The following is a 27,587-nucleotide window of genomic DNA, read 5'->3' on the forward strand; positions in this document are numbered from 1 at the left end:
ACAGCAGCACTACCAACACCACAGCAGCACTACCAACACCACAGCAGCACTACCAACTACCAACACCACAGCAGCACTACCAACACCACAGCAACACCACAGCAGCACTACCAACACCACAGCAGCACTACCAACTACCAACACCACATGCCTTCAATGTATTCACATCCTTTGACTTAATTTTAAATGGATTAAATTAAGATTTATTTGTCTCTGGCCTAAAAAAAACCTTCATGTCAAAGTGGAATTGTGTTGATCAAAACTTTTATAAATTAATTACAAAATTAAAAAGCTGAAATGTCTCGATTCAACCCCTTTATTATGGCAAGCCTAAATAAGTTCAGGAGTAAAATGTTTTAAAACAAATCTCAGAATAAGTTGCACGGACTCACTCTGTGTGCAATAATAGTGTTGAACATGATTTTTAATGACTACCTCATCCCTGTACCCCACACATACAGATAATTGTAAGGTCCCTCAGTCGGGAGCAATGAACTTTAAACAAATATTCGACCACAAAGACCAAAGGCACCTATTGGTAGACAATAAACGTTTGTTTTTTAAAAGAGCAGAGTCACTACATAGATACAGACGTTCTTTCTAACTCAGTTGCCCGTGAGGAAGAAAACTGCTCAGGGATTTCAGTCAATGGTGACTAATGTCTGTGATAGGAGAAAACTGGGGATGGATCAACCACATTGTAGTTACTCTACAATACTAACCTAATTGACAGAGTGAAAAGAAGAAAGCCTGCACAGAATATTACAAAACATGCATCATGTTTGCAACAAGGCGCTAAAGTAATACTGCAAAAAATGTGGCATAGGAAAATCCAATACAACACATTACTGAGTACCACTCACCATATTTTCAAGCATAGCGGTGGTTGTATCATGTTATGGGTATGCTTGTAATCGTTAAGGACTGGGGAGTTTTTCAGGATAAAAAAATCAACTGAATGGAACTAAGCACAGGCAAAATCCTAGAGGAAAATCTGGTTCACTCTGCTGTCCACCAAGAAGACAGTGAATGTTACGGTTTTGACTCAAATCTACTTGAAAATCTATGGCAAGACCTGAAAATAGTTGTCTAGCAATGATCAACAACCAATTTGACAGAGTTTGAAGAATTTAGAAAATAATAAAATGGGCAAATGAATCACAATCCAGGAGTGGAAAGCTCTTAGACTTACCAAGAAAGACTCTCAGCTGTAATCGCTGCCAAAGATGATTCTAAAAAGTATTGACTCATGGGTGTGAATACTTAGGCAAATTAGATATTTCTAAATTTCATTTTCAATACATTTGCAAACATTTCCAAAAACATCTTTTCACTTTGTCATTATGGAGTATTGTGTGTAGATGGGTGAGAAAAGCTAAATTGTATACATTTTGAATTCAGGCTGTAACATAACACAATGTGGAATAAGTTCAGGGATACTTTCTGAAGGCACTGTACATCTTACTGTACATTGTGAGAGACTGATATACTTGGGATTTGCTTTCAATTCCGGGGAATCACATGGGTAACCACTGGTAACCACTGGTAACCACTGAGCGGTCTTTAAACATGACCAGATGGAGCGGTAGTAACGATTATATCATAATAACAAGGTGCATGACATCATTACTGCGAGAAGTCCTGCCGATCAGGAAGTGGAGTGTGGAGTCAGTGTGGAGCGTGTTAGACTTACAGCTGAGTGTTTCACGTGGGTCTGGGGAGGAGAAGAGGTTTAAATGGCAGCCCAGGGAGCTCTGTGCGTGTGTGTGTGTTTTTGGTATTACTATCTTTGTGGGGACAATAAGTTCTCACAAGGATAATAAAACAAGGAAAGTTCAGACAAGTGTGGAAATGTGTTGGTCCCCACAAGAAAAAAGGCCATTTTAGGCTAAGTTTAGGGTTCTGGAGAATATGATTTTGAATGGGAATAAATGTTTTGGTCCCCACAAGGATAGTAAAACAAACATGTGATATGTGTGTGTAGGTTTAAATGGTGGCCCAGGGAGCTAGCAAGGTCTCTTTACTGTCCTACACACTGGTCTAGTACAGCTAGCATAGCTCTTCTTACCAGGGTGAATAACAGAGGGAGAGAAAGAGAGGAACAACTGGACCTTGCATGGTTGGTACTGAACCCTTCACATCCACCCATCCATCCATCCGGTCCTGTAAAAGGTTTACGAGTCATGCAGCTTTCTCTCTATTCTGTCTCTCCTTTTTTCCCCTCCTCCGGTCCTCCTTTCAGGGGTAATGGGTGTACCTCTCTGGGCTGACGCCCTCACAACCCCTTGGAATGCCTGGTCCTCTGTCTCTCTGTGCTGTGTGTGTGTGTGTGTGTGTGTGTGTGTGTGTGTGTGTGTGTGTGTGTGTGTGTGTGTGTGTGTGTACCCCTGGCCTAGACATTAGTCACATCAGACTGCCTTGGAGGAATGGAATAAATTAACCACATGGAAACGCATAGAGAGGAGGGGGAGAGAAAGACATTTGGCCTCAATTCTCTATTTCACTCCAACACCATTGTTAACTTGCATCATCACACAAGTATTTTAACACGAAAACAGGACCAGCCCACAAATAAGAATGTCATTTTCAGACTTTTGTCTCTTCAGATATTGCTATCGAGGCAAGATAACAGACAGAAAAAGCACTATGAAATGATTAACTAGCTTAAAGCGACAAACTCAAATCCACTTTCCATTGTGGTGTTATGTATAAATGCAGTAGAAGGAGCTTAGCCAGAGAGATTAGCAGCCTCACTTAACTGCAAATCCTAAATATGGACGACGCACCAAGCAGACAGACGACGCACCAAGCAGACAGACTATGTGCACGGACAATTAAAATGGTGAAAGCTCTACATGCAAGTCGTCTCATTCCATAAGAAAGCAATTGACTTGCCTAGTTAAAGAAAGGTTAAAGACTGGTTGATTCAAAGATAAACCTATAGTGAAAACGGAGATAGCTCAGATAGCAACCTTGACAAAGTTCATAAAACCCTCCTCCTCCTCCTCCTCCTCCTCCTCCTGTCTAGTCGGTTTAGAGCATCTTTGTTCATTCAGTTCCTACTCTGGCAGGTTGCCAAGTCCCAGGCAGACACTATATGCCCAGGCCAGACCCAGGCAGACACTCTATGCCCAGGCCAGACCCAGGCAGACACTATATGCCCAGGCCAGACCCAGGTCAGACCCAGGCAGACACTATATGCCCAGGCCAGACCCAGGCCAGGGGGAAAACAATGCTGACTGCTTGCTGACGTGTCTCATTATGTGTCAAACACATTCCCTGGATAATGTTGACAGGCCAACCTAGGCATTATCGTCATGACTAAAGCTTATTGTCATGACCTCGATACACAGTTCAGAAACTGATGAGGCTCATGCCATGTAGCATAAATAGTAGTGAAGTTGTCCTCTGAAGAGGGGTGGTGCTGTTAGGACCATAAACAACACGACAGGTACGTCAAGGAAAACGTCTAGACCAGACTGAGCCGGCGAAAAATGATGAGGAGATGAAGAAATGTTAAACAAATCAGATGACATAGGAGAGGCATGGTCAGGCCCTCTTCAACCACAGACGGGGGTGGAGAGGAACAAGAGAGGAAGAGGAGAGAGACAGACTGTAAACTGAACATTTTAGGGAGACAAAACCAGTCACTATTTCCCATGTAGGATAACTTCCAAAAGCAGTAAAACATCTTGTGGTGTGTGTGTGTGTGTGTGTGTGTGTGTGTGTGTGTGTGTGTGTGTGTGTGTGTGTGCAACCACAGTAAAACGTCTCGCTAGACAGGCACAGAGTGACCACCAACAGACAAATCAAAGCCATATCATTTGTTAGTTCAGCATTTCCAAAATAAGAAAGTGGCAACCCAGAGTGTCTGTTTATGTTGAGGACGTCTGTGGCACGGTGGAGAAAGATGTCCATGCAGAATAATGCTTAGCCTACTGCACATTACGCACTTTTTTTATTTTACCTTTATTTAACTAGGCAAGTCAGTTAAGAACAAATTCTTAATTTCAATGACGGCCTAGGAACAGTGGGTTAACTGCCTGTTCAGGGGCAGAACGGCAGATTTGTACCTTGTCAGCTCAGGGGTTTGAACTTGCAACCTTCCGGTTACTAGTCCAATGCTCTAACCACTAGGCTACCCTGCCGCACTTGAGACAATAGCAATGTCTTTTCATAAAAACACGTAACAAGTCTACAATGAATGTGATACATGAACTGGGGTTGTTGATACAACCCACTGGTGCTGCTACACAATAACACAATAAGTCAGTGGAAGAGTGATGTTTATGCATGTAAATAAATATATATCTCACCTCTGGAGAGATGACTTCCTCGTCCGGTCAAATCGTTAACACCGTTTCCTCACCTGGAGAAAACACAAAACAGACAGACTTATTCATCTTCTGTCTTACCGACTTAACGATCTCGCCAACCAGAAAGCTTTTTAACGTGTCTGGAGCAAAGCACCTTAAAAACAGCAGACTTCTTAATAATTAGACACAGAGAGACGTATCTATTTGGTATAAAACACAACTCTGCTTTTACAATACATGCTTCTGAGGCCTGGTCTGCATAGATAGACAGAATGAGTCCCAAGTGACACCCTATTCTCTGTTATAGTGCACTATTTCTGACCAGACCCCTATAGGCCCTGGACAAAAGAAGTGCATAGGGTGCATTTGGGACTCACACAGAGGCCTCAGGTAAAAACACAGTTTAGATATGAAAGTATTAAATGAAAAGGTGGGCCTCTTGTAAAACAGCCAACCAGCCTTCTGATCTTTTAAAAGAGGCTTGGAATGCTCTTATTACACATCAAAGTCATGGTAACGACATCCTTCACATACACATCGTTGACTCAAACACCAACGTCCTACGTCATCATAAAGGACGGGTATAAAGCAAACACAACAGACACATTAATCCCATTCTATTTCACAGCACAACCTCTCATTTAGCTGGTGGTCAGGGGCCCAGTGTACAGGGTGTGTAACCTCTCATTTAGCTGGTGGTCAGGGGCCCAGTGTACAGGGTGTGTAACCTCTCATTTAGCTGGTGGTCAGGGGCCCAGTGTACAGGGTGTGTAACCTCTCATTTAGCTGGTGGTCAGGGGCCCAGTGTGTGTAACCTCTCATTTAGCTGGTGGTCAGGGGCCCAGTGTACAGGGTGTGTAACCTCTCATTTAGCTGGTGGTCAGGGGCCCAGGGTGTGTAACCTCTCATTTAGCTGGTGGTCAGGGGCCCAGTGTGTGTAACCTCTCATTTAGCTGGTGGTCAGGGGCCCAGTGTGTGTAACCTCTCATTTAGCTGGTGGTCAGGGGCCCAGTGTACAGGGTGTGTAACCTCTCATTTAGCTGGTGGTCAGGGGCCCAGTGTGTGTAACCTCTCATTTAGCTGGTGGTCAGGGGCCCAGTGTACAGGGTGTGTAACCTCTCATTTAGCTGGTGGTCAGGGGCCCAGTGTACAGGGTGTGTAACCTCTCATTTAGCTGGTGGTCAGGGGCCCAGTGTACAGGGTGTGTAACCTCTCATTTAGCTGGTGGTCAGGGGCCCAGTGTACAGGGTGTGTAACCTCTCATTTAGCTGGTGGTCAGGGGCCCAGTGTGTGTAACCTCTCATTTAGCTGGTGGTCAGGGGCCCAGTGTACAGGGTGTGTAACCTCTCATTTAGCTGGTGGTCAGGGGCCCAGTGTACAGGGTGTGTAACCTCTCATTTAGCTGGTGGTCAGGGGCCCAGTGTACAGGGTGTGTAACCTCTCATTTAGCTGGTGGTCAGGGGCCCAGTGTACAGGGTGTGTAACCTCTCATTTAGCTGGTGGTCAGGGGCCCAGTGTACAGGGTGTGTAACCTCTCATTTAGCTGGTGGCCAGGGGCCCAGTGTACAGGGTGTGTAACCTCTCATTTAGCTGGTGGCCAGGGGCCCAGTGTACAGGGTGTGTAACCTCTCATTTAGCTGGTGGCCAGGGGCCCAGTGTACAGGGTGTGTAACCTCTCATTTAGCTGGGGGTCAGGGGCCCAGTGTACAGGGTATGTAACCTCTCATTTAGCTGGTGGTCAGGGGCCCAGTGTACAGGGTGTGTAACCTCTCATTTAACTGGTGGTCAGGGGCCCAGTGTACAGGGTGTGTAACCTCTCATTTAGCTGGTGGTCAGGGGCCCAGTGTACAGGGTGTGTAACCTCTCATTTAGCTGGTGGTCAGGGGCCCAGTGTACAGGGTGTGTAACCTCTCATTTAGCTGGTGGTCAGGGGCCCAGTGTGTGTAACCTCTCATTTAGCTTGTGGTCAGGGGCCCAGTGTGTGTAACCTCTCATTTAGCTGGTGGTCAGGGGCCCAGTGTACAGGGTGTGTAACCTCTCATTTAACTGGTGGTCAGGGGCCCAGTGTGTGTAACCTCTCATTTAGCTGGTGGTCAGGGGCCCAGTGTACAGGGTGTGTAACCTCTCATTTAGCTGGTGGTCAGGGGCCCAGTGTGCAGGGTGTGTAACCTCTCATTTAGCTGGTGGTCAGGGGACCAGTGTACAGGGTGTGTAACCTCTCATTTAGCTGGTGGTCAGGGGCCCAGTGTACAGGGTGTGTAACCTCTCATTTAGCTGGTGGCCAGGGGCCCAGTGTACAGGGTGTGTAACCTCTCATTTAGCTGGTGGTCAGGGGCCCAGTGTACAGGGTGTGTAACCTCTCATTTAGCTGGTGGCCAGGGGCCCAGTGTACAGGGTGTGTAACCTCTCATTTAGCTGGTGGCCAGGGGCCCAGTGTACAGGGTGTGTAACCTCTCATTTAGCTGGGGGTCAGGGGCCCAGTGTACAGGGTATGTAACCTCTCATTTAGCTGGTGGTCAGGGGCCCAGTGTACAGGGTGTGTAACCTCTCATTTAGCTGGTGGTCAGGGGCCCAGTGTACAGGGTGTGTAACCTCTCATTTAGCTGGTGGTCAGGGTCCCAGTGTACAGGGTGTGTAACCTCTCATTTAACTGGTGGTCAGGGGCCCAGTGTACAGGGTGTGTAACCTCTCATTTAGCTGGTGGTCAGGGGCCCAGTGTGTGTAACCTCTCATTTAGCTGGTGGTCAGGGTCCCAGTGTGTGTAACCTCTCATTTAGCTGGTGGCCAGGGGCCCAGTGTACAGGGTGTGTAACCTCTCAAACAGCAGTGATTGGGAGAGGAATGCTGTCAAAGTGTAAACATCGTTTCACTTCCCAAGTTCTTAGGGTCAGGAGTGTCCCCTCTCTTCTCATGCTCTCTGTCTGCACGTTATGAACTCTGATGGGGAACCAAGTGCAGCTAGACCCCATGGACACCCCTGGGTCAACGATGTCAGAGCCTCAGAGCTATGGGGAGTGTGCGCACATGTGTGTCTGTGTTTTAACATGTTCTTCATCATAGCACTCAGCAGGTAGTGATTTCCACTATAGCTGGTGGCCAGGGGCCCAGTGTACAGGGTGTGTAACCTCTCATTTAGCTGGTGGCCAGGGGCCCAGTGTATGTAACCTCTCATTTAGCTGGTGGCCAGGGGCCCAGTGTACAGGGTGTGTAACCTCTCATTTAGCTGGTGGCCAGGGGCCCAGTGTACAGGGTGTGTAACCTCTCATTTAGCTGGTGGCCAGGGGCCCAGTGTACAGGGTGTGGAAACTCTCATTTAGCTGGTGGCCAGGGGCCCAGTGTACAGGGTGTGGAACCTCTCATTTAGCTGGTGGCCAGGGGCCCAGTGTACAGGGTGTGGAACCTCTCATTTAGCTGGTGGCCAGGGGCCCAGTGTACAGGGTGTGGAACCTCTCATTTAGCTGGTGGCCAGGGGCCCAGTGTACAGGGTGTGGAACCTCTCATTTAGCTGGTGGCCAGGGGCCCAGTGTACAGGGTGTGTAACCTCTCATTTAGCTGGTGGCCAGGGGCCCAGTGTACAGGGTGTGTAACCTCTCATTTAGCTGGTGGCCAGGGGCCCAGTGTACAGGGTGTGTAACCTCTCATTTAGCTGGTGGTCAGGGGCCCAGTGTGTGTAACCTCTCATTTAGCTGGTGGTCAGGGGCCCAGTGTGTGTAACCTCTCATTTAGCTGGTGGCCAGGGGCCCAGTGTACAGGGTGTGTAACCTCTCATTTAGCTGGTGGCCAGGGGCCCAGTGTACAGGGTGTGTAACCTCTCATTTAGCTGGTGGCCAGGGGCCCAGTGTACAGGGTGTGTAACCTCTCATTTAGCTGGTGGCCAGGGGCCCAGTGTGTGTAACCTCTCATTTAGCTGGTGGCCAGGGGCCCAGTGTACAGGGTGTGTAACCTCTCATTTAGCTGGTGGTCAGGGGCCCAGTGTACAGGGTGTGTAACCTCTCATTTAGCTGGTGGTCAGGGGCCCAGTGTACAGGGTGTGTAACCTCTCATTTAGCTGGTGGTCAGGGGCCCAGTGTACAGGGTGTGTAACCTCTCATTTAGCTGGTGGTCAGGGGCCCAGTGTGTGTAACCTCTCATTTAGCTGGTGGTCAGGGTTCCAGTGTGTGTAACCTCTCATTTAGCTGGTGGTCAGGGTTCCAGTGTGTGTAACCTCTCATTTAGCTGGTGGCCAGGGGCCCAGTGTGTGTAACCTCTCATTTAGCTGGTGGCCAGGGGCCCAGTGTGTGTAACCTCTCATTTAGCTGGTGGCCAGGGGCCCAGTGTGTGTAACCTCTCATTTAGCTGGTGGCCAGGGGCCCAGTGTGTGTAACCTCTCATTTAGCTGGTGGCCAGGGGCCCAGTGTGTGTAACCTCTCATTTAGCTGGTGGCCAGGGGCCCAGTGTGTGTAACCTCTCATTTAGCTGGTGGCCAGGGGCCCAGTGTACAGGGTGTGTAACCTCTCATTTAGCTGGTGGTCAGGGGCCCAGTGTGTGTAACCTCTCATTTAGCTGGTGGCCAGGGGCCCAGTGTACAGGGTGTGTAACCTCTCATTTAGCTGGTGGTCAGGGGCCCAGTGTACAGGGTGTGTAACCTCTCATTTAGCTGGTGGTCAGGGGCCCAGTGTGTGTAACCTCTCATTTAGCTGGTGGCCAGGGGCCCAGTGTACAGGGTGTGTAACCTCTCATTTAGCTGGTGGCCAGGGGCCCAGTGTACAGGGTGTGTAACCTCTCATTTAGCTGGTGGCCAGGGGCCCAGTGTACAGGGTGTGGAACCAGGTGCCCCTCCCTACCAGACCAATTCAAATATTATTACAGGTATTATTCAATCCATTTATAAATAACTATACAGATAACTTTCTTTGGAAAAAACAAATAGTTGAATATTCGAATGTGTTTGTAAAGTATTTGAAAATACTCAAATATACTGACTCAAATACACTCCCATGCATTTATCCTAGGTATATGGAAATACTTTCAAATACAATTTGGCCGACTATTTGTGTTTTGTTTTTACAAACGACCATTAAAATACTGAAGTAAAACTACATGTTTTGGGCTGTGTATTTGGATATACTCAAATATACAGAAAACAAAAAGTATTTAAATAACACACCCAGGTGTGGCCCCTACACACACACACACAGGGCGGTGGCAGGGGTAGCTTGACCTGCCCGTGATAGCCATCTCTGTCCTCTGAATAAACACCAGCTGTGTCAACACCAGAGTAGAGTACAACCTATCATTAGTAGAGAATCAATGTCATGGGTAGAGGATTGTTGCTAAGGGAAATAGAGACTCATACACATACTAGCATAAGGGTTGTCGTTAGTAGTCGTAGAGTGTTGTCGTAGCTCTACTTGAGCAATGAGCATCTACCGATTCTAACTACAGATTCGATGGTGAAAGCATCAAAACTAGGGGTGAAACGGTACGTGTATTCGTATTTCAATGTTCGGTCCACGGTGCACGGTTCGGTACGCACTGCGAACAATACATTAATCATATATTATAGCTAGGAAGATATATGGAATTGTAAAAAAATATATTATTGCATAAACCAATGGCGTATAAATTAACGTGGAAAAATATCCACATAGTAATAAAGTTGTCTTTAAAAATGTTTTAAAACGTTTAGTCTCGTAGCTGTATGCAGCTCCGCTCATTAGTGATTTCATTCCAGCGAGAACAGAGCTGAGAGACCGTCGTAGCGGCAATTAGCTTATGAAGGAATTAGCAGTTGGCTACATGCAAAGGACAACATGGCGAGCCAGAACTAGAAGACGCCCCAGTACCACCGTCTGGGAACATTTCGGTTTCCCTGGAAACTATAACGGGGATTGCCAACGAGTGGTGGGTAAAACTTCTACTACATGTAGGCTCTGTTCATTACTGATAGCCTGTTAGAGTGGTGGATATAACATCTACATGTAGGCTCTGTTCATTACTGATAGCCTGTTAGAGTGGTGGATATAACATTTACATGTAGGCTCTGTTCATTACTGATAGCCTGTTAGAGTGGTGGATATAACATTTACATGTAGGCTCTATTCATTACTGATAGCCGGTTAGAGTGGTGGATATAACATCTACATGTAGGCTCTGTTCATTACTGATAGCCTATTAGAGTGGTGGATATAACATCTACAACATGTAGGCTCTGTTCATTACTGATAGCCTATTAGAGTGGTGGATATAACCTCTACATGTAGGCTCTGTTCATTACTGATAGCCTGTTAGAGTGGTGGATATAACATCTACATGTAGGCTCTGTTCATTACTGATAGCCTGTTAGAGTGGTGGATATAACATCTACAACATGTAGGCTCTGTTCATTACTGATAGCCTATTAGAGTGGTGGATATAACCTCTACATGTAGGCTCTGTTCATTACTGATAGCCTGTTAGAGTGGTGGATATAACATCTACATGTAGGCTCTGTTCATTACTGATAGCCTATTAGAGTGGTGGATATAACATCTACAACATGTAGGCTCTGTTCATTACTGATAGCCTGTTAGAGTGGTGGATATAACATCTACATGTAGGCTCTGTTCATTACTTATAGCCTGTTAGAGTGGTGGATATAACATCTACATGTAGGCTCTGTTCATTACTGATAGCCTGTAGGAGTGGTGGATATAACATCTGTCACGAGTCCGACCGAGGGTGGCTTCCCTTCCCGGTCGGGTGGCGCTCGGCGGTCGTTGTCACCGGCCTATTAGCTGCCACTGATTGTCTTTCCTCCCCCTCCTTGTATGTTTATTGGTAGCACCTGTTTGTGATGATTAGTTGGGCTTCTTTAGACAGCCTGTTTGTTGTGCGGGATTAATCATTGTAACCTTCGGCTCTGTAGTAGAGGAACGTGTTTGTTCCTGGTCGTGATTTTTCAGTTGTACATTTTTCATTCCCCTTGTTTGGGGCCGTTATTATTGTGAGCACCCTGTGCATTAAAAAGCACAGCATTGCACTCTCTGTCTCCTGCGTCTGACTCCACACCCACGACACCCGGAGCATTACAACATCTGGGCTCTGGGCTACAACATGTAGGTTCTGTTCATTACTGATAGCCTGTTAGAGTGGTGGATATAACATCTACAACATGTAGGCTCTGTTCATTACTGATAGCCTGTTAGAGTGGTGGATATAACATCTACAACATGTAGGCTCTGTTCATTACTGATAGCCTGTTAGAGTGGTGGATATAACATCTACAACATGTAGGCTCTGTTCATTACTGATAGCCTGTTAGAGTGGTGGATATAACATCTACAACATGTAGGCTCTGTTCATTACTGATAGCCTGTTAGAGTGGTGGATATAACATCTACATGTAGGCTCTATTCATTACTGATAGCCTGTTAGAGTGGTGGATATAACATCTACAACATGTAGGCTCTATTCATTACACCAGATAGATGGACGTCTAGAGCTACCTTATTGTACGTCTAGAGCTTCAGAGAGCTACCGTACTGTACATCCAGAGCTACCTTACTGTACGTCTAGAGCTACCTTACTGTATGTCTAGAGCTACCTTACTGTACGTCTAGAGCTACAGAGAGCTACCTTACTGTAAAGGCTCATTTCATTACAGCAGAGTGGGAGATAAAAAGCCATGTCCTTCAAACACGTCCCCTTGAGGAGTCACACCAGTGTAAACTTGGGGGAGGAGCTAAGGGAAGTAGTTGCAGTGTGGAAGTTGGAGAGGGATAACGTGACGATTCCCGGGACCACTGACAACGCTGGAAATATTGTAAATGCAGTTGCACTAGCTGGATTGGGGCCACAGATAGGATGCTTTGCTCACGTTTCAAAAAGCAATGTCAGTGAATCCAGCCTCTCGCCTCCTAGCAAAGATCAGGAAGGTGGTATCCTTCTTTCATAAAAGCACAACTGCTGCACATGTTTTCAAGACAAAACAGGAGATGCTGGAGCTGCCAAACCACAAACTAATCCAAGATGTCCCTACTAGATGGAATTCAAGCCATGACATGGTTGAGAGATACCTTGAGCAGAAAGTTGCGGTGCATTCTACACTGACTGATCAAGCCGTGAGGAAGAATGTCAAAGATAGTGAGTTTGTCTGAAAATGACATAAGACTAGCAGAGGAAGTGATCAAAGTGTGCAAACCTCTCAAACCAGTCACAACACTGATATACACAGAGCATCCCATCAGTTTCCATGGTCCTGCCTGTGAAAACAATGGTGGCATCTGATGAAGATGACCCCTCAGTAAGGGATGTCAAGACTGCTATCAGAGTTAACCTGGAGCCACATATATGCTGACCCTGGTGTCCACGACTTCTTACACAAAAGCTTTGGACCCCCGGTTCAAGTCCCTGCTGCACCTGGATGCTGCTGAGAGTCTACAATGAACTTGTGACATGTATTTATTTTGTTAATTTGTGATTTAACAATTATAAAGCAATAATTGTAATGAGTGTCATATATATATTTCTAATAATAAATCATATTTTTTTAAAGCCACTTCAGAGACAGCAATTTTCATCTAATTTAATTCTGCAGGGTCAAGCCACAGATGCCACAGGAGCCAACCTCTCTCCAGAGATGGCAGACGACAGGGGTTCTCCTCCAGAAAACAAGGTCTGCCGTGGCTGAGCTTTTTGGGGAGTTGTTCACGACCCAGGAGCAGGGAACCAAGTCAAAAGGTCAAGGTCATAGAGGAGGAGGTGACCTCGTACAGGGAAGTGGACTGTATCCCCCTGGATGCTGATCCTTTCATGGTGGAAGACCAAAGAGTTCATATACTGTCATGTTGCCATGTTAGCAAGGTGCTGCCTGGCTGTGTCTGGGACCTCTGTCCCTAGCGAGAGGGTACTCTCCACAGCTACCTGGCTGTGTCTGGGACCTCTGTCCCTAGCGAGAGGGTACTCTCCACAGCTACCTGGCTGTGTCTGGGACCTCTGTCCCTAGCGAGAGGGTACTCTCCACAGCTACCTGGCTGTGTCTGGGACCTCTGTCCCTAGCGAGAGGGTACTCTCCACAGCTACCTGGCTGTGTCTGGGACCTCTGTCCCTAGCGAGAGGGTACTCTCCACAGCTACCTGGCTGTGTCTGGGACCTCTGTCCATAGCGAGAGGGTACTCTCCACAGCTACCTGGCTGTGTCTGGGACCTCTGTCCCTAGCGAGAGGGTACTCTCCACAGCTACCTGGCTGTGTCTGGGACCTCTGTCCCTAGCGAGAGGGTACTCTCCACAGCTACCTGGCTGTGTCTGGGACCTCTGTCCCTAGCGAGAGGGTACTCTCCACAGCTACCTGGCTGTGTCTGGGACCTCTGTCCCTAGCGAGAGGGTACTCTCCACAGCGGCTGGCTGTGTCTGGGACCTCTGTCCCTAGCGAGAGGGTACTCTCCACAGCGGCTGGCTGTGTCTGGGACCTCGGTCCCTAGCGAGAGGGTACTCTCCACAGCGGCTGGCTGTGTCTGGGACCTCGGTCCCTAGCGAGAGGCTATTCTCCACAGCGGCTGGCTGTGTCTGGGACCTCGGTCCCTAGCGAGAGGCTATTCTCCACAGCGGCTGGCATTGTCACAGCAAGCCGATCTGTGCTCACTGCAGATAATGTGGATAGACTAATTTTAAAGAAAACGTGAAAATATTTTGGGTCAAGTAACCAGTCTCAAGTGGTCCTATTTTGTTTAAGACACTGCCATGTGACTTAATGTTGATATATGCTACTGGACTACACACTCTTGTTGAAGTTCTGTTTTAAATGACTATTTTCTTTCATATTATAAGACAGGCACTGCTGTTTGTTGTTGTCCCTTTGTTTCCATCTGCTTCTGAGAATTCAAGCTGCCCTGTTTACTATTATAATACAAATCACATATTTCTCAGGCATTTATTTTGTCGATGTATCGAAACCGTACCGAGCCGTGACGCCACTGTACCGTATCGTACCGAGCCGTGACGCCACTGTACCGTATCGTTCCCGAGCCGTGACGCCACTGTACCGTATCGTTCCCGAGCCGTGACGCCACTGTACCGTATCGTTCCCGAGCCGTGACGCCACTGTACCGTATCGTTCCCGAGCCGTGACGCCACTGTACCGTATCGTACCGAGCCGTGACGCCACTGTACCGTATCGTACCGAGCCGTGATGCCACTGTACCGTATCGTACCGAACCGTGACACCACTGTACCGTATCGTACCGAGCCGTGACGCCACTGTACCGTATCGTACCGAACCGTGACGCCACTGTACCGTATCGTACCGAGCCGTGACGCCACTGTACCGTATCGTACCGAGCCGTGACGCCACTGTACCGTATCGTACCGAGCCGTGACGCCACTGTACCGTATCGTACCGAGCCGTGACACCACTGTACCGTATCGTACCGAGCCGTGACGCCACTGTACCGTATCGTACCGAACCGTGACACCACTGTACCGTATCGTACCGAACCGTGACGCCACTGTACCGTATCGAACCGTGACACCACTGTACCGTATCGTACCGAGCCGTGATGCCACTGTACCGTATCGTACCGAACCGTGACACCACTGTACCGTATCGTACCGAGCCGTGACGCCACTGTACCGTATCGTACCGAACCGTGACACCACTGTACCGTATCGTACCGAGCCGTGACGCCACTGTACCGTATCGTACCGAGCCGTGACGCCACTGTACCGTATCGTACCGAACCGTGACGCCACTGTACCGTATCGTACCGAGCCGTGACGCCACTGTACCGTATCGTACCGAACCGTGACACCACTGTACCGTATCGTACCGAGCCGTGACACCACTGTACCGTATCGTACCGAGCCGTGAGTTTTGTGAACCGTTTCACCCCTAATCAAAACACATTCAATACTGCACAATGGCTAAACATAAGAGAATTGGTCCCAGCTCTTTGGAAAGTCCTGTGAAGTAGGCTTCGCTGTCTTTCCTTAGTGCTAGGTGCCAGCCTTGCCCAGGGAGTGAACATGAGGAACCAGCACACTTATATAAGCCCATCAAGTTGTGTTGAGCAGGCTAAATGTTTAATGATCCTACGGCCCAGTTTCACAACCCAAAACAAAGGTCTTCCCGATGAGCAGCTTCGAGATCACAGGACAGAACATCAGGTTGTGACACAAGCACTCACACACACACACACTTTTTAATTAAAAAACCCAATGAGGACATGACCTGCTTAATTTTTTGCATCGTCACAGTTACGCAATAACATGCGATCATTAGTGTGATTTTGTCAGCCGGCATCAGAGAGGTGCTGGCACCAAGCTTTTCTCCCTGTCCATGGAGGATTCACTCTAATGACACCGTTGGTGGGGGAAAAAGACCAGCATTGGTTCGGGGAAGAGACTTGCCTTTGTGAATGAATACAGTTCTCTTTGTCATTACATAATGTCATTATCACCATCATCCAATATATTATATGACAATTCATGAATCAGATCAGATTGTCAAAGAAGACCATTCACCGGGCGAGAGCGAGAGAGCGAGAGCGAGAAAGAGAGAGAAAAAGACAGACTAGGGTGGAGGAGGTTGACCTCCCATGGCTGGTAGGATAGTAAACCCTTCACTTCCATCCAGCCCTGTAGAGATATAAGGTCATTACCTCTATTTTGAGGTCAAATGCAACTTCAAAGTAGAGGTGAAATTAGATGTATTTTGCTCTCCAAGTCTAATCCCTTTGACCACTAGAAACCAACGGCCAAGGCTGTGCTCAGTATCTGTAGATACCTGACCCCAATCAAAAACTAAAACAGGTGGTCTAGTCAAAGCAAAAGAACCAAACTAGCGGAATCAACAATATTTTCCAGGAAGATGTGTGCTATAACACAGCATGTCCAAGATCACACGAGATGCCTCGTCTCAGGAGCAGATGGTGGGAGGGGACATCACTGGAACAGCAACAGACGGCACTAAGATGATTGACAGCTAGTAAAATCAGGCCATTTATCAAAGTCAATAATCACATGCAAGCCCTTTAATTATAGAACACCAAGACTACGCTATACTGGAGGGTCTCAAATTGTACCCTATTCCCATGGCTGTGGTCAAAGGTAGTGCACTATATAGTGAGCCATTTGGAAACAACCCTAGACACAACCCTATAAGTAAAATTGATGACTAAAATTGTGCTGTGTCTCAAATGTCTAAAATTCAATTTCAAACCAATAGCTGATATTGACTTGTATTTGGCACAATTCAAATGCATGGCAGAGGTCGAGAGAGAGCAGGAAGCTAGCTTGACTGCAGAGGCTTGGCATCATGGCCCGAGAGCCACAACTAGCCAATAAAAGTTTTTTCCTGATAGCAGCAGTTTTGGGCGGAGGTGCGATTCTTTGTGTCTGTGCTGCAGTCCACACTAAAAGCCCTTTAATCTGCTTACTGTTGACACAGCTTTATGGGGCAACAACGTGTGTTTTCCTGCGTGTCAGACTCCCAGCATCATCACACATCACCATTATACCCAAATAGACAATCAGACTGACCCTCTCTCCATCTAACCACTATAACAGGTGAGAGACTCCGCGGGTAGTGAGAGGTCCTCTGTAAGCTCAGTTGGTGCTTACAATGCCAGGACAGTGGGTTAGATTCCCAGGACTACCCCTATGTAAAATGTATGCATGCATGACTAAGTCGCTTTGGATAATTATATGATAGTGTCTATAGGGCTCCTATATGAGCTCTGTTTACAGTAAGAGCTCCTAGAGTTACATGGTTACAGTAAGCTCTCCTATAGCTCCATGTTTACAGTAAGCTCTCCTATAGCTCCATGTTTACAGTAAGCTCTCCTATAGCTCCATGTTTACAGTAAGCTCTCCTATAGCTCCATGTTTACAGTAAGCTCTCCTATAGCTCCATGTTTACAGTAAGCTCTCCTATAGCTCCATGTTTACAGTAAGCTATCCTATAGCTCCATGTTTACAGTAAGCTCTCCTATAGCGCCATGTTTACAGTAAGAGCTCCTAGAGCTTCCTGTGATGGTAAGAGGACCAGGACTGACACTGAGAACAGTGCTGTAGTTCTTTCAAGACAACTGATAATGCAGTATTTGTCTAATTGACATCCATGCAGGTAATCTTGGAGGTCCACAACCTCTATACTGTTGATGGTGTTGAACCCCCCTGTACATTAGGCTCTATAGAGAATAGTGTTGGTGTTGAACCCCCCTGTACATTAGGCTCTATAGAGAATAGTGTTGAACCCCCTGTACATTAGGCTCTTTAGAGAATAGTGTTGAACCCCCTGTACATTAGGCTCTATAGAGAATAGTGATGGTGTTGAACCCCTCTGTACATTAGGCTCTATAGAGAATAGTGTTGATGGTGTTGAACCCCCCTGTACATTAGGCTCTATAGAGAATAGTGATGGTGTTGAACCCCTCTGTACATTAGGCTCTATAGAGAATAGTGATGGTGTTGAACCCCCCTGTACATTAGGCTCTATAGAGAATAGTGTTGATGGTGTTGAACCCCCCTGTACATTAGGCTCTATAGAGAATAGTGATGGTGTTGAACCCCTCTGTACATTAGGCTCTATAGAGAATAGTGATGGTGTTGAACCCCCCTGTACATTAGGCTCTATAGAGAATAGTGTTGAACCCCCCTGTACATTAGGCTCTATAGAGAATAGTGTTGATGGTGTTGAACCCCCCTGAACATTAGGCTCTATAGAGAATAGTGATGGTGTTGAACCCCCCTGTACATTAGGCTCTATAGAGAATAGTGTTGAACCCCCCTGAACATTAGGCTCTATAGAGAATAGTGATGGTGTTGAACCCCCCTGTACATTAGGCTCTATAGAGAATAGTGTTGATGGTGTTGAACCCCCCTGAACATTAGGCTCTATAGAGAATAGTGATGGTGTTGAACCCCCCTGTACATTAGGCTCTATAGAGAATAGTGTTGGTGTTGAACCCCCCTGTACATTAGGCTCTATAGAGAATAGTGTTGGTGTTGAACCCCCCTGTACATTAGGCTCTATAGAGAATAGTGTTAGTGTTGAACCCCCCTGTACATTAGGCTCTATAGAGAATAGTGTTGGTGTTGAACCCCCCTGTACATTAGGCTCTATAGAGAATAGTGTTGGTGTTGAACCCCCCTGTACATTAGGCTCTATAGAGAATAGTGTTGAACCCCCCTGTACATTAGGCTCTATAGAGAATAGTGTTGAACCCCCCCTGTACATTAGGCTCTATAGAGAATAGTGTTGAACCCCCCTGTACATTAGGCTCTATAGAGAATAGTGTTGAACCCCCCCCTGTACATTAGGCTCTATAGAGAATAGTGTTGAACCCCCCTGTACATTAGGCTCTATAGAGAATAGTGTTGAACCCCCCCCTGTACATTAGGCTCTATAGAGAATAGTGTTGATGGTGTTGAACCCCCCTGTACATTAGGTCTATAGAGAAGTGTTGGTGTTGAACCCCCCTGTACATTAGGCTCTATAGAGAATAGTGTTGAACCCCCCTGTACATTAGGCTCTATAGAGAATAGTGTTGAACCCCCCCCTGTACATTAGGCTCTATAGAGAATAGTGTTGATGGTGTTGAACCCCCCTGTACATTAGGTCTATAGAGAAGTGTTGGTGTTGAACCCCCCTGTACATTAGGCTCTATAGAGAATAGTGTTGAACCCCCCTGTACATTAGGCTCTATAGAGAATAGTGATGATGGTGTTGAACCCCCCTGTACATTAGGCTCTATAGAGAATAGTGATGATGGTGCTGAACCCCCCTATAGATAACAGCAGTGGGAAGTGGTGGGGGTCAAACATAGGTCAACATTACTGAGGGAGGATAAACACAGCTGCATATGGACACACCACTGCACAAACACACAAATACTCTCCACCCTTCACTTGTCCTTAAACTCTTCTGTCCTACACTTCCTCCTTCCTCCTCTCTTACTGTAAATACTAATCACATAACCCTTCCTCCCCAACTCCTAACCCCTCCTTCCTCCTCTCTTACTGTAAATATGAATCACATAACCCTCAAGTGATGTCCCTCATCTCTAAATCTATTCCAGAGCACAGTTCACTTCACTGGGCCAAACTGTCACTTTAGAGCTTCACATGCACGGCAACCATAAGGGTACAGTCCCACCCCAGCCATAGCTTACTCACCTAACCCCTTCCCTCCAGACAGTCTAAAACACACACCCCCCTCCCAACAAGCACTCCTCAAGCCATAACGTACATGATAATCCAATAACGCTGCTTACTGCACAAGAGACTTTGTTTGAAGCAAAACTCTGATGCTCAAACAGCATCCCTGTTAAACTGTTATCATCTCTGTTGACTTGTTATCTGGTGCGAAGCCATGAGATAGAACCATCATGTGGATCTGTGTAGCTGTATACTGAGGAGACATAGATATGTTTAGCTGTATACTGAGGAGGAGACAGTAGATATGTGTAGCTGTATACTGAGGAGGAGACAGTAGATATGTTTAGCTGTATACTGAGGAGGAGACAGTAGATATGTTTAGCTGTATACTGAGGAGGAGGAGACCGTAGATATGTTTAGCTGTATACTGAGGAGGAGACAGTAGATATGTTTAGCTGTATACTGAGGAGGAGGAGACAGTAGATATGTTTAGCTGTATACTGAGGAGGAGAAGGAGACTGTAGATATGTTTAGCTGTATACTGAGGAGGAGGAGGAGACTGTATATATGTTTAGCTGTATACTGAGGAGGAGGAGGAGACAGTAGATATGTGTAGCTGTATACTGAGGAGGAGGAGACAGTAGATATGTTTAGCTGTATACTGAGGAGGAGGAGACAGTAGATATGTTTAGCTGTATACTGAGGAGGAGGAGGAGACCGTAGATATGTTTAGCTGTATACTGAGGAGGAGGAGGAGACCGTAGATATGTTTAGCTGTATACTGAGGAGGAGGAGGAGACAGTAGATATGTTTAGCTGTATACTGAGGAGGAGACCGTAGATATGTTTAGCTGTATACTGAGGAGACCGTAGATATGTTTAGCTGTATACTGAGGAGGAGGAGACAGTAGATATGTGTAGCTGTATACTGAGGAGGAGGAGGAGACCGTAGATATGTTTAGCTGTATACTGAGGAGGAGGAGACCGTAGATATGTTTAGCTGTATACTGAGGAGGAGGAGACCGTAGATATGTTTAGCTGTATACTGAGGAGGAGGAGACCGTAGATATGTTTAGCTGTATACTGAGGAGGAGGAGACCGTAGATATGTTTAGCTGTATACTGAGGAGGAGGAGGAGACAGTAGATATGTTTAGCTGTATACTGAGGAGGAGGAGGAGACCGTAGATATGTTTAGCTGTATACTGAGGAGGAGGAGACCGTAGATATGTTTAGCTGTATACTGAGGAGGAGGAGGAGACCGTAGATATGTTTAGCTGTATACTGAGGAGGAGGAGGAGACTGTAGATATGTTTAGCTGTATACTGAGGAGGAGACCGTAGATATGTTTAGCTGTATACTGAGGAGACCGTAGATATGTTTAGCTGTATACTGAGGAGGAGGAGGAGACCGTAGATATGTTTAGCTGTATACTGAGGAGGAGGAGGAGACTGTAGATATGTTTAGCTGTATACTGAGGAGGAGGAGGAGACTGTAGATATGTTTAGCTGTATACTGAGGAGGAGGAGGAGGAGACTGTAGATATGTGTAGCTGTATACTGAGGAGGAGACTGTAGATATGTTTAGCTGTATACTGAGGAGGAGGAGGAGACTGTAGATATGTTTAGCTGTATACTGAGGAGGAGACCGTAGATATGTTTAGCTGTATACTGAGGAGACCGTAGATATGTTTAGCTGTATACTGAGGAGGAGGAGACAGTAGATATGTGTAGCTGTATACTGAGGAGGAGACTGTAGATATGTTTAGCTGTATACTGAGGAGGAGGAGGAGACCGTAGATATGTTTAGCTGTATACTGAGGAGGAGGAGGAGACTGTAGATATGTTTAGCTGTATACTGAGGAGGAGGAGGAGACTGTAGATATGTTTAGCTGTATACTGAGGAGGAGGAGGAGGAGACTGTAGATATGTGTAGCTGTATACTGAGGAGGAGACTGTAGATATGTTTAGCTGTATACTGAGGAGGAGGAGGAGACTGTAGATATGTGTAGCTGTATACTGAGGAGGAGACTGTAGATATGTTTAGCTGTATACTGAGGAGGAGGAGGAGACTGTAGATATGTTTAGCTGTATACTGAGGAGGAGGAGGAGACCGTAGATATGTTTAGCTGTATACTGAGGAGGAGGAGGAGACTGTAGATATGTTTAGCTGTATACTGAGGAGGAGGAGGAGACAGTAGATCTCTGTAGCTGTAGAAGCAGCAAAAATCATGTGTTATGTGTATGAGTTTATCTAGAGATAAAGGTGAAGAAGCTCAAACCCCTCCACAACCCATCCTATTGGCATCATTGCACAATATGACTTAGGGTGTCTGGTTTCTGGGCTGGATCCATGAGATTAACTCTGATTATGAATCAACTGTTGGCACAGGTGTGTGTATATGTGTGTATTTAGTCTGTCTAGTCATACCACGGGGTGTGTAAGGATGCTGGGTAGGAAGATTCTGTTAAAGATCATATTGCATCATTGCATGCTATGGAGTCATGAGGCATCATCTGCATGGCAGTGTGCTACTTTACCATCAACCTTTTATCGTGATGGAGTCGGTTTGACGTGATGGAGTCGGTTTGACGTGATGGAGCCGGGTTGACGTGATGGAGCCGGTTTGACGTGATGGAGCCGGTTTGACGTGATGGAGCCGGTTTGACGTGATGGAGCCGGTTTGACGTGATGGAGCCGGTTTGACGTGATGGAGCCGGTTTGACGTGATGGAGCCGGTTTGACGTGATGGAGCCGGTTTGACGTGATGGAGTGTATGTGTGTGGTCTCAGTGAGGATACACGTTGTGCTCTCACACACGTCCTAAGGGCCAGCTGAACAATAGAGCTCCTTTTTCTTACCCCCTTTTTCATGGTATCCATTTGTTAGTAGCAATGTGTCGGAAGAAACACCGTACACCTGGCGACCTGGTCAGCGTGCACCGCGCCTGGCCCGCCACAGGAGTCGCTAGTGCACGATGAGACAAGGATATCCCTACCGGCCAAACCCTCCCTAACCCGGATGACGCTAGGCCAATTGTGCGTCGCCCCATGGACCTCCCCGTCGCGGCCGGCTGCGACAGAGCATGGGCTCAAACCCAGAGTCTCTGGTGGCACAGCTATCACTGCGATGCAGTGCCTTAGACCACTGCTCCACCAGGGAGACAGATACTCCTGTCAGTAACACTTTACCCCCCTTATCAGTGAGGTAACACACACTCTCTCTCTGAGCTTCCACTGAGGATGTGTCTGAAGGAAATAACACAATAAGTACCCTCATCTTTCTTTGTTCTGTTCTTTTCATCTTTTTATTCAGGATGGACAGTGATATCATGCCGAGGTTTACAAAATGGAATCATTCCATTTTCCCTTTGGCCATACTTTTGAGTGGTGAAATGTCATATCCTTTGATGTGATCCTTAAATACATCCTGTTGTGGGTAAAGTTTGGTTTGTATTCTGAACTCCATGCCTACCCTATGATGGTATCAATTATGCTTTCTGTGATTGGTTGTTTTTTGTTCCAGAAAAATCTGCTCCATGGAACTAACAATAGATGGTCAATAACCTTGCAGTCTTCTGAGACATTGTTAATAAGGAAGATTAAAACACAACAGTTGATCTCTGTGTGTATTTTATTCCATTGTGAGAATGATGTACAAACCGCAACACTACTCTTGGGCCAACACCATAATGTCCTCATGCACTACAGCCCTCAAATTCAAATCTGGACCTCGAAGCCAGTTCCACTACTTGTATTCTGTCTTCCCCTCCAAATCAGGGACTGATTTAGACCTGGGACACCAGGTGGGTCAATGAATGATCAGGTAGAACAGAAACCCGGCAGGCTCCGCACCTCGTAGGGTAAGATCCAGTGGAGGCTGCTGAGGGGAGGACGGCTCATAATAATGGCTGGAATGGAGCGAATGGAATCACACAAACATGGAAAACGTGTGTTTGATGCCATTCCACCTATTGCTCTCCAGTCGTTACCATGAGCCCGTCCTCCCCAATTAAGGTGCCACCAACCTCCTGTGGTAAGATGTGAATACCCTGGTTCTACTGGACGAGATGCTGTGCATACACACCATTGATTGAACTATCCTCTTCCAACAGTGTTGTTACAACCCCACTAGGAACGTACACGTCAAAGCTCTGTTTCTCTGTGAGAAAGAGAAAGGCCGTCCATTACAATCCAGACACATGGTGATAAGATAAAGGAGACAAGTTGGCACCCGACTTCCTGTTAGACAGAAGCCTGTTTGCTGCTCCGTCACGACGACAAACAAACCACAAAATAAATAGTTAAAAGTAGGAGTGTCCTCATCAGTCCATCACCAACAGGAAAGAAAGGAACACAACAACCGTGTTACCAACAGGATATTACGCAAGAACCCTCCATAGCAACCATCAACTGACACAAACACACCACAACTCAGGGTGCTCCTGCTATCTAATTAGAACGGCCTGTCCCATGTTTTGTCTCTGCAGGGTTCAGGAGCGATTACAGTGATTGGACATGGACACTGATCAGGACATGGAGGGATAGAGACAGATGGATTGTCACAATCGGTGTCCCCATTTTACATCAGAAGAGATGACATGCACTCATCTGCGCCGACACACACAGAGACGACTCAGTGACACAGGGCTGCCATGCCCTCGGGGGAACAGAGCAGAATGCAAGATGTGTTACCAATGAAACGCATCATTGGCTTGGTTCAAAACAAGCACACCACAAAACAACAACAAAGTCCAAAGATATCCATCTAGAACTACAGTACCAGATACCTCTACACCTAGACCTTTAGGGACTTCAATGGAGATTCTACTCTACCAGATACCAGATACCTCTACACCTAGACCTTTAGGGACTTCAATGGAGATTCTACAGTACTTAGTGGGTTCACTAATCTGCCCTGGATATAGGCCCTAGGGGCCTGCAGACTACATATTAGGCCAAATATAGCCTCGCTTTAAATACAGTAACACTGACCTACAAGCATTAAACTGCCATAGAACACAATGGTGATGTATATAAACAGTCTAAGGACAATGGAAGTGAGTCTAGGTGTGTTTAGAATATAGCAGTGAACAGTTAGGCTGCCTCATGTTAGCAGGAAAGAGAGAGAACCTGAACTGTGGGGGTCTGGGTCTACTATTAGAACACAATGAGGTGAAAACACACACACACACACACACACACACACACACGCAGAAACACACACAAAGGCGCACACTCACTCATGTCGCACACACACATGTCATAAACACACGCACACACAGACACATTCTATTAGAATTCAGGCTGTGGAAGCAATAGATGATCCTTGGATTAACACTGATGGGCCCATGTTGTTCAGGGATCTCATGTCGCCATACAGAACAGTGAGTACAGTATGGTACTTACGTAGTCAACACCACACTGTTACCCTCCCCTCTATACAGCCATCTGACCTATGATCACGTTGCTTTAAATATGACCTATCACCAGTCTTCTTCCTTCTGAACCCTCAACCCACACAATGGACCTGACCAGAACAGAGCCTGACTTATTAAATCATGACGTCTAGCTATAACAACAGTACAGTTGGTAAGCGTATCATTCATTCGTATTAGGGCCGGGACGATACCGGTATCGCGATACTCGTTAGTATCGTAGCAAGGAAACAGATTGAACTACTTTAGGAAAAAAAACAGTCCTACTGTTGAAAACAAACATCTCCATGTTGTCATCCAGAGTCACATGTATTTACTTTTGAAGGAACAAAGTGTTTCGTCTGCTTCGTGTTTTCCTTTTTTCCATGGAATAAATCATCCCGGGCATCATTTGGACGCTAGAAGAAAAGTGACAGCAGAACACACACACACACACACACACACACAGCTGAATATTTTGCGGTGAATCCTGCCAGTAGTGATTTGTCACTGGGTGTGTGATGTGACCAGAGGATGTTGCTGATGGCTTACCCCACAAACAGGAACTATAGACTGGGTGTGTCTGGTAGAACAGCAGCTGATGTGGTAAATATAAACGTTTGGTAACAGAGATGATAATGCATGTTTCCTGTGGAGGGACACACACAACCGATTGCACGTACATATGTACACTAGGGCTGGGGTTTGCCAGGGACCTCACGATACGATATTGTCATGATACTTAAGTGCCGAAAAGAAATATATTGTGGTTCTATGTATTGCGATTCGATACTGTGATTTTTTTGCGTTGGGATGCTCACTATATGTTTGCAACTTAAGAAAACGAGTTGATCAGTCATGGAAATGGGCTGAAAACAAATTGTCTCACTATTCAAAAAGGAGAACAAGCGCAAAAATAATATTGTGATTTTGTCGACACGACATATAACCCCCCCCCCCCCCCCCAGAAGGAAGCCATCCATCTCTACAGGACAGCTATGATTGAAGCGATAGCAATAAGCGACTAGATTATGTTGGACAATGTGATGTGTCAGCAACGAGCCAAAGAAAACAAGGCCTATTGATAATAGAACGGATCTTTGACTCTCTTTCCATCAGCAGAAGAAGTCGACTCTCTCTGACCCCAAACCACACTCCCTCTCTACTATCCTAAAGCCAGCCAGATACCAATTACCTAACCCCAAGACAACCTAACCAAACCCCCACCACAAAGAAAACTTCCACAAATCCCACTGATTTACATACCTACTACTACATGTTCTGACTTTCCAGTCATCTAATACTGAACAACAATATAAAACACAACATGTAACAATTTCAAATGAAATCAAATTATATTTGTCACATGCACCGAATACAACATGTAAAATGCTTACTTAATAAGCCCTTTACACATATTTCTTAACTGCATTGTTGGTTGAGTAAAAAAACTAGAAATAAAAGTAACAAATATTTAAAGAGCAGCAGAAAATATAACAGCGAGACTATATACAGGGGGGTACCGGTACAGAGTCAATGTGGAGGCTATATACAGGGGGGTACCGGTACAGAGTCAATGTGGAGGCTATATACAGGGGGGGTACCGGTACAGAGTCAACGTGGAGGCTATATACAGGGGGGTACCGGTACAGAGTCAATGTGGAGGCTATATACAGGGGGTACCGGTACAGAGTCAATGTGGAGGCTATATACAGGGGGGTACCGGTACAGAGTCAATGTGGAGGCTATATACAGGGAGGGTACCGGTACAGAGTCAATGTGGAGGCTATATACAGGGGGGTACCGGTACAGAGTCAATGTGGAGGCTATATACAGGGGGGTACCGGTACAGAGTCAATGTGGAGGCTATATACAGGGGGGTACCGGTACAGAGTCAATGTGGAGGCTATATAAAGGGGGGTACCGGTACAGAGTCAATGTGGAGGCTATATACAGGGGGGGTACCGGTACAGAGTCAATGTGGAGGCTATATACAGGGGGGGTACCGGTACAGAGTCAATGTGGAGGCTATATACAGGGGGGTACCGGTACAGAGTCAATGTGGAGGCTATATACAGGGGGGTACCGGTACAGAGTCAATGTGGAGGCTATATAAAGGGGGGTACCGGTACAGAGTCAATGTGGAGGCTATATACAGGGGGGGTACCGGTACAGAGTCAATGTGGAGGCTATATACAGGGGGGGTACCGGTACAGAGTCAATGTGGAGGCTATATACAGGGGGGGTACCGGTACAGAGTCAATGTGGAGGCTATATACAGGGGGGTACCGGTACAGAGTCAATGTGGAGGCTATATACAGGGGGGTACCGGTACAGAGTCAATGTGGAGGCTATATAAAGGGGGGTACCGGTACAGAGTCAATGTGGAGGCTATATACAGGGGGGTACCGGTACAGAGTCAACGTGGAGGCTATATACAGGGGGGTACCGGTACAGAGTCAACGTGGAGGCTATATACAGGGGGGTACCGGTACAGAGTCAATGTGGAGGCTATATACAGGGGGGTACCGGTACAGAGTCAATGTGGAGGCTATATACAGGGGGGTACCGGTACAGAGTCAATGTGGAGGCTATATACAGGGGGGTACCGGTACAGAGTCAATGTGGAGGCTATATAAAGGGGGGTACCGGTACAGAGTCAATGTGGAGGCTATATACAGGGGGGTACCGGTACAGAGTCAACGTGGAGGCTATATACAGGGGGGTACCGGTACAGAGTCAAC

At 46.6% G+C, this 27,587-nt stretch overlaps 1 protein-coding gene across 6 annotated transcripts in view; it reads right to left on the reverse strand.

Annotated features, from left to right (window-relative positions):
* add3a (adducin 3 (gamma) a) overlaps positions 1-27,587 on the reverse strand; it is a 143,118-nt gene that overhangs the window by 107,466 nt on the left and 8,065 nt on the right. For 4 of the 6 annotated variants that reach the window (XM_031833102.1, XM_031833050.1, XM_031833071.1 and 1 more), the window contains exon 2: positions 4,317-4,369. The gene's annotated coding sequence lies outside the window, so the exon portion shown is untranslated. Of the gene's footprint in view, positions 1-4,316; positions 4,370-25,181; positions 25,296-27,587 lie in introns of those variants that run through there. The other 2 variants (XM_031833072.1, XM_031833055.1) reach the window with 2 other exon arrangements.

The sequence above is a fragment of the Oncorhynchus kisutch genome, linkage group LG1 (genome assembly GCF_002021735.2).
Source record: "Oncorhynchus kisutch isolate 150728-3 linkage group LG1, Okis_V2, whole genome shotgun sequence".
NCBI classification, from domain to species: domain Eukaryota; kingdom Metazoa; phylum Chordata; class Actinopteri; order Salmoniformes; family Salmonidae; genus Oncorhynchus; species Oncorhynchus kisutch.